General features: G+C 54.1%; 2 non-coding genes and 3 pseudogenes across 2 annotated transcripts; all 5 read right to left on the bottom strand.

The window, feature by feature from the left end:
• Window positions 1–1,375: 1,375 nt before the first annotated feature.
• Window positions 1,376–1,494, bottom strand: LOC141267324 (5S ribosomal RNA; annotated as a pseudogene).
• Window positions 1,495–3,199: 1,705 nt separating this feature from the next.
• Window positions 3,200–3,318, bottom strand: LOC141266551 (5S ribosomal RNA). Its single transcript, XR_012320585.1, has one exon. It is a non-coding gene; the product is annotated as a 5S ribosomal RNA (ribosomal RNA).
• Window positions 3,319–5,003: 1,685 nt separating this feature from the next.
• On the bottom strand, window positions 5,004–5,122 carry LOC141267417 (5S ribosomal RNA; annotated as a pseudogene).
• A 1,709-nt stretch (window positions 5,123–6,831) lies between these two features.
• On the bottom strand, window positions 6,832–6,950 carry LOC141267304 (5S ribosomal RNA; annotated as a pseudogene).
• A 1,707-nt stretch (window positions 6,951–8,657) lies between these two features.
• Window positions 8,658–8,776, bottom strand: LOC141267082 (5S ribosomal RNA). The gene has a single exon (XR_012321097.1). It is a non-coding gene; the product is annotated as a 5S ribosomal RNA (ribosomal RNA).
• Between the last annotated feature and the right edge of the window lie 1,224 nt (window positions 8,777–10,000).

Raw genomic sequence — 10,000 nt, 5'->3', positions numbered from 1 at the left:
CTAGATTAACTTTTAATGAAAGGGAGCAACCCTTTTGACTGTCTGCAGCGCGCCGTACCTAGGAAGCGCACACTCACACACAGCGAGCATGCACAAGTTGCTCGCACGAGACCACATTCCCTATTTGCACCTGCAGCTTTTCCGCCACCATGCGTCAGACTCTCCTGCCTGTCTTATTATTATTTCAGGGCCTTAACAGGAACCACCCCCTCAAATACCTCCCGCTCCTTCCTAGCACTGAGGTTAGCTCCTGGGCAGCTGTCTGATTGGGTTAGTTACACAAGCTTCTTTGAAGAAGAAGACGTTACTTCTGCTGGCCCTCGTTAGGCGGTCGCCCTCTAAAACCATCCCCTGGGCAGCTGCTGAAAGCCTGGCCCCTTCACAGCGCGAGATGCTTTTAACGCCATCGTTTGCATACGGCCGGCTGCGGGGTCAATAAGCACTCCTAGCCGTGGCAAGGAGCTCGGTGTGAGGCCTGGTAGAGGTGGCGGGGTTGCGTCCTTATCTTAGAGGTCTTGGGGGCTTGGGAGGCTTGGGACTTCCAGCCTCTACTTTACGTAAGGTCGGTGTCCAGCAAGGCGCCACTCCATGCTAGCCGAGCTGGGCAAGATGGCAAAACGTCATCAAAATTGTCTACAATACCTGGTGTTCTCAGGAGGTGTCCCAACCAAGTATTTCCGAACCCATCTCTGCTTTGCTTCTGAGATCGGACATATCCAAGGTGGTATGGCCAGTAGACGCTGCTTGGCCCATCGCCCGGCCAGCCTTCCTCAGGCTCGCGTGGGGACGAGAACTCTGGCCGTTCTGGGGCGGTCTCCGAAGGACCGATGCATAGGCTGTGCCGTCCCTATAGGTGTTGTTTGTTGAGCAATGAAACACCTGCCGCATCAGATGTTTTTAAAAATGGCTCGGCGCAGGGTCTCCTGCAGGCTAAACCGTTCATCGCGGGGATGTGACAGAAAGAGCAAGCTGGACCCGCAACTTGGGGTGGAGCGAAACGCCCAGGAGTGAATGAAGGAAGAGGGTGAGATGGTTGCGAGTGAATTTGAGCTGCTCTTCGGGGGGGTCGTGTGGCCTGCAAAGGTGTTTTGCTTGGGTTGTGCTGTAAACTGGCCTCCAGGTCAGCGGTGGTTGCCTCCAGTCATGCGGGAGTCGCTGGTCCTGGTGAAAAGAAGCCTAGTATTAAAAGTAAATAAGCAACAATGCTGGAGGCCCACGGTGATGAGAAGGATGCTGGTATTTTGCAAGGATTAAATAGCGCAAGAGAGAAAGCAAATGAAAAGAAGAAAGGAGCATGTGTGCGCTTGTGAAAAAAGGAATGGAAAAAAGGCATAGAGGAGAGTGACCCCTGCTTGTGGAAGTAAGAAAAAGCAAAAGCCTACAGCACCTGGTATTCCCAGGCAGTCTCCCATCCAAGTACTAAGCAGGCCCAACCCTGCTTAGATTCCAAGATCAGACGAGATCGGGTGTGTTCAGGGTGGTGTAGCCGTAGGTAGAGACTGGCTTCTCACTTGCTGCTTTTCTACTTTGACGTCCGGTTGCCGGCTGCCCTTTCCAGTGCTTAGTAAGACAAGGTGCTTTTGTGCTTTCCTTTCTCTTCACTTTTTTACTGGCTCCTTAAAAAGGTCTTGTAGACAGAACGCCCCGCTCAGAGTCGCTGAGCTTACTGATCGGCTGCCGCGCTGTCGACGGAACGTCAGCGTCGCGGCCAATGCCACAGGCCGGGAGCAGCGGCGAGACTCACCGGTAGACCTGGGTAGGGTGAGTAGAGCGCGGTTAGTTGCTTTCTAATAGCCTGCAGCCGGGGATTAACTTTTAATGAAAGGGAGCAACCCTTTTGACTGTCTGCAGCACGCCGTACCTAGGAAGCACACACACACACACAGCGAGCATGCACAAGTTGCTCGCACGAGACCACATTCCCTATTTGCACCTGCAGCTTTTCCGCCACCATGCGTCAGACTCTCCTGCCTGTCTTATTATTATTTCAGGGTCTTAGCAGGAACCACCCCCTCAATTCCCTCCCGCTCCTTCCTAGCACTGAGGTTAGCTCCTGGGCAGCTGTCTGATTGGGTTAGTTACACAAGCTTCTTTGAAGAAGAAGACGTTACTTCTGCTGGCCCTCGTTAGGCGGTCGCCCTCTAAAACCATCCCCTGGTCAGCTGCTGAAAGCCTGGCCTCTTCACAGCGCGAGATGCTTTTAACGCCATCATTTGCATACGGCCGGCTGCGGGGTCAATAAGCACTCCTAGCCGTGGCAAGGAGCTCGGTGTGAGGCCTGGTAGAGGCGGCGGGGTTGCGTCCTTATCTTAGAGGTCTTGGGGGGCTTGGGAGGCTTGGGACTTCCAGCCTCTACTTTACGTAAGGTCGGTGTCCAGCAAGGCGCCACTCCATGCTAGGCGAGCTGGGCAAGATGGCAAAACGTCATCAAAATTGTCTACAATACCTGGTGTTCTCAGGAGGTGTCCCAACCAAGTATTTACGAACCCATCTCTGCTTTGCTTCCGAGATCGGACGTATCCAAGGTGGTATGGCCAGTAGACGCTGCTTGGCCCATCGCCCGGCCAGCCTTCCTCAGGCTCGCGTGGGGACGAGAACTCGGCCGTTCTGGGGCGGTCTCCGAAGGACCGATGCATAGGCTGTGCCGTCCCTATAGGTGTTGTTTGTTGAGCAATGAAACACCTGCCGCATCAGATGTGTTTAAAAATGGCTCGGCGCAGGGTCTCCTGCAGGCTAAACCGTTCATCGCGGGGATGTGACAGAAAGAGCAAGCTGGACCCGCAACTTGGGGTGGAGCGAAACGCCCAGGAGTGAATGAAGGAAGAGGGTGAGATGGTTGCGAGTGAATTTGAGCTGCTCTTCGGGGGGGTCGTGTGGCCTGCAAAGGTGTTTTGCTTGGGTTGTGCTGTAAACTGGCCTCCAGGTTACCAGTGGTTGCCTCCAGGTCAGCGGTGGTTGCCTCCAGTCATGCGGGAGTCGCTGGTCCTGGTGAAAAGAAGCCTAGTATTAAAAGTAAATAAGCAACAATGCTGGAGGTCCACGGTGATGAGAAGGATGCTGGTATTTTGCAAGGATTAAATAGCGCAAGAGAGAAAGCAAATGAAAAGAAGAAAGGAGCATGTGTGCGCTTGTGAAAAAAGGAATGGAAAAAAGGCATAGAGGAGAGTGATCCCTGCTGGTGGAAGTAAGAAAAAGCAAAAGCCTACAGCACCTGGTATTCCCAGGCGGTCTCCCATCCTAGTACTAACCAGGCCCAACCCTGCTTAGCTTCCAAGATTAGACGAGATCGGGCGTGTTCAGGGTGGTGTGGCCATAGGAAGAGACAGGCCTCTCACTTGCTGCTTTTCTACTTTGACGTCCGGTTGCCGGCTGCCCTTTCCAGTGCTTAGTAAGACAAGGTGCTTTTGTGCTTTCCTTTCTCTTCACTTTTTTGCTGGCTCCTTAATAAGGTCTTGTAGACAGAAAGCCCCGCTCAGAGCCGCTGAGCTCACTGATCGGCTGCCGCGCTGTCGACGGAACGTCAGCGTCGCGGCCAATGCCACAGGCCGGGAGCAGCGGCGAGACTCACCGGTAGACCTGGGTAGGGTGAGTAGAGCGCGGTTAGTTGCTTTCTAATAGCCTGCAGCCGGGGATTAACTTTTAATGAAAGGGAGCAACCCTTTTGACTGTCTGCAGCGCGCCGTACCTAGGAAGCGCACACTCACACACAGCGAGCATGCACAAGTTGCTCGCACGAGACCACATTCCCTATTTGCACCTGCAGCTTTTCCGCCACCATGCGTCAGACTCTCCTGCCTTTCTTATTATTATTTCAGGGCCTTAGCAGGAACCACCCCCTCAATTCCCTCCCGCTCCTTCCTAGCACTGAGGTTAGCTCCTGGGCAGCTGTCTGATTGGGTTAGTTACACAAGCTTCTTTGAAGAAGAAGACGTTACTTCTGCTGGCCCTCGTTAGGCGGTCGCCCTCTAAAACCATCCCCTGGGCAGCTGCTGAAAGCCTGGCCCCTTCACAGCGCGAGATGCTTTTAACGCCATCATTTGCATACGGCCGGCTGCGGGGTCAATAAGCACTCCTAGCCGTGGCAAGGAGCTCGGTGTGAGGCCTGGTAGAGGCGGCGGGGTTGCGTCCTTATCTTAGAGGTCTTGGGGGGCTTGGGAGGCTTGGGACTTCCAGCCTCTACTTTACGTAAGGTCGGTGTCCAGCAAGGCGCCACTCCATGCTAGCCGAGCTGGGCAAGATGGCAAAATGTCATCAAAATTGTCTACAATACCTGGTGTTCTCAGGAGGTGTCCCAACCAAGTATTTCCGAACCCATCTCTGCTTTGCTTCCGAGATCAGACGTATCCAAGGTGGTATGGTCAGTAGACGCTGCTTGGCCCATCGCCCGGCCAGCCTTCCTCAGGCTCACGTGGGGACGAGAACTCTGGCCGTTCTGGGGCGGTCTCCGAAGGACCGATGCATAGGCTGTGCCGTCCCTATAGGTGTTGTTTGTTGAGCAATGAAACACCTGCCGCATCAGATGTGTTTAAAAATGGCTCGGCGCAGGGTCTCCTGCAGGCTAAACCGTTCATCGCGGGGATGTGACAGAAAGAGCAAGCTGGACCGACAACTTAGGGTGGAGCGAAACGCCCAGGAGTGAATGAAGGAAGAGGGTGAGATGGTTGCGAGTGAATTTGAGCTGCTCTTCGGGGGGGTCGTGTGGCCTGCAAAGGTGTTTTGCTTGGGTTGTGCTGTAAACTGGCCTCCAGGTCAGCGGTGGTTGCCTCCAGTCATGCGGGAGTCGCTGGTCCTGGTGAAAAGAAGCCTAGTATTAAAAGTAAATAAGCAACAATGCTGGAGGTCCACGGTGATGAGAAGGATGCTGGTATTTTGCAAGGATTAAATAGCGCAAGAGAGAAAGCAAATGAAAAGAAGAAAGGAGCATGTGTGCGTTTGTGAAAAAAGGAATGGAAAAAAGGCATAGAGGAGAGTGACCCCTGCTTGTGGAAGTAAGAAAAAGCAAAAGCGTACAGTACATGGTATTCCCAGGCGGTCTCCCATCGAAGTACTAACCAGGCCCAACCCTGCTTAGCTTCCAAGATCAGACGAGATCAGGCGTGTTCAGGGTGGTGTGGCCGTAGGCAGAGACAGGCCTCTCACTTGCTGCTTTTCTACTTTGACGTCCGGTTGCCGGCTGCCCTTTCCAGTGCTTAGTAAGACGAGGTGCTTTTGTGCTTTCCTTTCTCTTCACTTTTTTGCTGGCTCCTTAAAAAGGTCTTGTAGACAGAACGCCCCGCTCAGAGCCGCTGAGCTCACTGATCGGCTGCCGCGCTGTCGACGGAACGTCAGCGTCGCGGCCAATGCCACAGGCCGGGAGCAGCGGCGAGACTCACCGGTAGACCTGGGTAGGGTGAGTAGAGCGCGGTTAGTTGCTTTCTAATAGCCTGCAGCCGGGGATTAACTTTTAATGAAAGGGAGCAACCCTTTTGACTGTCTGCAGCGCGCCGTACCTAGGAAGCGCACACTCACACACAGCGAGCATGCACAAGTTGCTCGCACGAGACCACATTCCCTATTTGCACCTGCAGCTTTTCCGCCACCATGCGTCAGACTCTCCTGCCTGTCTTATTATTATTTCAGGGCCTTAGCAGGAACCACCCCCTCAATTCCCTCCCGCTCCTTCCTAGCACTGAGGTTAGCTCCTGGGCAGCTGTCTGATTGGGTTAGTTACACAAACTTCTTTGAAGAAGAAGACGTTACTTTTGCTGGCCCTCGTTAGGCGGTCGCACTCTAAAACCATCCCCTGGGCAGCTGCTGAAAGCCTGGCCCCTTCACAGCGCGAGATGCTTTTAACGCCATCATTTGCATACGGCCGGCTGCGGGGTCAATAAGCACTCCTAGCCGTGGCAAGGAGCTCGGTGTGAGGCCTGGTAGAGGCGGCGGGGTTGCGTCCTTATCTTAGAGGTCTTGGGGGGCTTGGGAGGCTTGGGACTTCCAGCCTCTACTTTACGTAAGGTCGGTGTCCAGCAAGGCGCCACTCCATGCTAGCCGAGCTGGGCAAGATGGCAAAACGTCATCAAAATTGTCTACAATACCTGGTGTTCTCAGGAGGTGTCCCAACCAAGTATTTCTGAACCCATCTCTGCTTTGCTTCCGAGATCGGACGTATCCAAGGTGGTATGGCCAGTAGACGCTGCTTGGCCCATCGACCGGCCAGCCTTCCTCAGGCTCGCGTGGGGACGAGAACTCTGGCCGTTCTGGGGCGGTCTCCGAAGGACCGATGCATAGGCTGTGCCGTCCCTATAGGTGTTGTTTGTTGAGCAATGAAACACCTGCCACATCAGATGTGTTTAAAAATGGCTCGGCGCAGGGTCTCCTGCAGGCTAAACCGTTCATCGCGGGGATGTGACAGAAAGAGCAAGCTGGACCCGCAACTTGGGGTGGAGCGAAACGCCCAGGAGTGAATGAAGGAAGAGGGTGAGATGGTTGCGAGTGAATTTGAGCTGCTCTTCGGGGGGGGGGTCGTGTGGCCTGCAAAGGTGTTTTGCTTGGGTTGTGCTGTAAACTGGCCTCCAGGTTACCAGTGGTTGCCTCCAGGTCAGCGGTGGTTGCCTCCAGTCATGCGGGAGTCGCTGGTCCTGGTGAAAAGAAGCCTAGTATTAAAAGTAAATAAGCAACAATGCTGGAGGTCCACGGTGATGAGAAGGATGCTGGTATTTTGCAAGGATTAAATAGCGCAAGAGAGAAAGCAAATGAAAAGAAGAAAGGAGCATGTGTGCGCTTGTGAAAAAAGGAATGGAAAAAAGGCATAGAGGAGAGTGACCCCTGCTTGTGGAAGTAAGAAAAAGCAGAAGCCTACAGCACCTGGTATTCCCAGGCGGTCTCCCATCAAAGTACTAACCAGGCCCAACCCTGCTTAGATTCCAAGATCAGACGAGATCAGGTGTGTTCATGGTGGTGTGGACGTAGGCAGAGACAGGTCTCTCACTTGCTGCTTTTCTACTTTGACGTCCGGTTGCCGGCTGCCCTTTCCAGTGCTTAGTAAGACAAGGTGCTTTTGTGCTTTCCTTTCTCTTCACTTTTTTGCTGGCTCCTTAAAATGGTCTTGTAGACAGAACGCCCCGCTCACAGCCGCTGAGCTCACTGATCGGCTGCCGCGCTGTCGACGGAACGTCAGCGTCGCGGCCAATGCCACAGGCCGGGAGCAGCTGCGAGACTCACCGGTAGACCTGGGTAGGGTGAGTAGAGCGCGGTTAGTTGCTTTCTAATAGCCTGCAGCCGGGGATTAACTTTTAATGAAAGGGAGCAACCCTTTTGACTGTCTGCAGCGCGCCGTACCTAGGAAGCGCACACTCACACACAGCGAGCATGCACAAGTTGCTCGCACGAGACCACATTCCCTATTTGCACCTGCAGCTTTTCCGCCACCATGCGTCAGACTCTCCTGCCTGTCTTATTATTATTTCAGGGCCTTAGCAGGAACCACCCCCTCAATTCCCTCCCGCTCCTTCCTAGCACTGAGGTTAGCTCCTGGGCAGCTGTCTGATTGGGTTAGTTACACAAGCTTCTTTGAAGAAGAAGACGTTACTTCTGCTGGCCCTCGTTAGGCGGTCGCCCTCTAAAACCATCCCCTGGGCAGCTGCTGAAAGCCTGGCCCCTTCACAGCGCGAGATGCTTTTAACGCCATCATTTGCATACGGCCGGCTGCGGGGTCAATAAGCACTCCTAGCCGTGGCAAGGAGCTCGGTGTGAGGCCTGGTAGAGGCGGCGGGGTTGCGTCCTTATCTTAGAGGTCTTGGGGGGCTTGGGAGGCTTGGGACTTCCAGCCTCTACTTTACGTAAGGTCGGTGTCCAGCAAGGCGCCACTCAATGCTAGCCGAGCTGGGCAAGATGGCAAAACGTCATCAAAATTGTCTACAATACCTGGTGTTCTCAGGAGGTGTCCCAACCAAGTATTTCCGAACCCATCTCTGCTTTGCTTCCGAGATCGGACGTATCCAAGGTGGTATGGCCAGTAGACGCTGCTTGGCCCATCGACCGGCCAGCCTTCCTCAGGCTCGCGTGGGGACGAGAACTCTGGCCGTTCTGGGGCGGTCTCCGAAGGACCGATGCATAGGCTGTGCCGTCCCTATAGGTGTTGTTTGTTGAGCAATGAAACACCTGCCGCATCAGATGTGTTTAAAAATGGCTCGGCGCAGGATCTCCTGCAGGCTAAACCGTTCATCGCGGGGATGTGACAGAAAGAGCAAGCTGGACCCACAACTTGGGGTGGAGCGAAACGCCCAGGAGTGAATGAAGGAAGAGGGTGAGATGGTTGCGAGTGAATTTGAGCTGCTCTTCGGGGGGGGTAGTGTGGCCTGCAAAGGTGTTTTGCTTGGGTTGTGCTGTAAACTGGCCTCCGGGTTACCAGTGGTTGCCTCCAGGTCAGCGGTGGTTGCCTCCAGTCATGCGGGAGTCGCTGGTCCTGGTGAAAAGAAGCCTAGTATTAAAAGTAAATAAGCAACAATGCTGGAGGTCCACGGTGATGAGAAGGATGCTGGTATTTTGCAAGGATTAAATAGCGCAAGAGAGAAAGCAAATGAAAAGAAGAAAGGAGCATGTGTGCGCTTGTGAAAAAAGGAATGGAAAAAAGGCATAGAGGAGAGTGACCCCTGCTGGTGGAAGTAAGAAAAAGCAAAAGCCTACAGCACCTGGTATTCCCATGCAGTCTCCCATCCAAGTACTAATCTAGCCCAACCCTGCTTAGCTTCCAAGATCAGACAAGATCGGGCGTGTTCAGGGTGGTGTGGCCGTAGGTAGAGACAGGCCTCTCACTTGCTGCTTTTGTACTTTGACGTCCGGTTGCCGGCTGCCCTTTCCAGTGCTTAGTAAGACAAGGTGCTTTTGTGCTTTCCTTTCTCTTCACTTTTTTGCTGGCTCCTTAAAAAGGTCTTGTAGACAGAACGCCCCGCTCAGAGCCGCTGAGCTCACTGATCGGCTGCCGCGCTGTCGACGGAACGTCAGCGTCGCGGCCAATGCCACAGGCCGGGAGCAGCGGCGAGACTCACCGGTAGACCTGGGTAGGGTGAGTAGAGCGCGGTTAGTTGCTTTCTAATAGCCTGCAGCCGGGGATTAACTTTTAATGAAAGGGAGCAACCCTTTTGACTGTCTGCAGCGCGCCGTACCTAGGAAGCGCACACTCACACACAGCGAGCATGCACAAGTTGCTCGCACGAGACCACATTCCCTATTTGCCCCTGCAGCTTTTCCGCCACCATGTGTCAGACTCTCCTGCCTGTCTTATTATTATTTCAGGGCCTTAGCAGGAACCACCCCCTCAATTCCCTCCCGCTCCTTCCTAGCACTGCGGTTAGCTCCTGGGCAGCTGTCTGATTGGGTTAGTTACACAAGCTTCTTTGAAGAAGAAGACGTTACTTCTGCTGGCCCTCGTTAGGCGGTCGCCCTCTAAAACCATCCCCTGGGCAGCTGCTGAAAGCCTGGCCCCTTCACAGCGCGAGATGCTTTTAACGCCATCATTTGCATACGGCCGGCTGCGGGGTCAATAAGCACTCCTAGCCGTGGCAAGGAGCTCGGTGTGAGGCCTGGTAGAGGCGGCGGGGTTGCGTCCTTATCTTAGAGGTCTTGGGGGGCTTGGGAGGCTTGGGACTTCCAGCCTCTACTTTACGTAAGGTCGGTGTCCAGCAAGGCGCCACTCCATGCTAGCCGAGCTGGGCAAGATGGCAAAACGTCATCAAAATTGTCTACAATACCTGGTGTTCTCAGGAGGTGTCCCAACCAAGTATTTCCGAACCCATCTCTGCTTTGCTTCCGAGATCGGACGTATCCAAGGTGGTATGGCCAGTAGACGCTGCTTGGCCCATCGCCCGGCCAGCCTTCCTCAGGCTCGCGTGGGGACGAGAACTATGGCCGTTCTGGGGCGGTCTCCGAAGGACCGATGCATAGGCTGTGCCGTCCCTATAGGTGTTGTTTGTTGAGCAATGAAACACCTGCCGCATCAGATGTGTTTAAAAATGGCTCGGCG

The sequence above is a fragment of the Phyllobates terribilis genome, unplaced genomic scaffold (genome assembly GCF_046119375.1).
Source record: "Phyllobates terribilis strain yellow unplaced genomic scaffold, ASM4611937v1 Scaffold_4__5_contigs__length_816908805, whole genome shotgun sequence".
Taxonomy (NCBI): domain Eukaryota; kingdom Metazoa; phylum Chordata; class Amphibia; order Anura; family Dendrobatidae; genus Phyllobates; species Phyllobates terribilis.
This window is presented reverse-complemented; position numbering and strand designations above follow the sequence as displayed.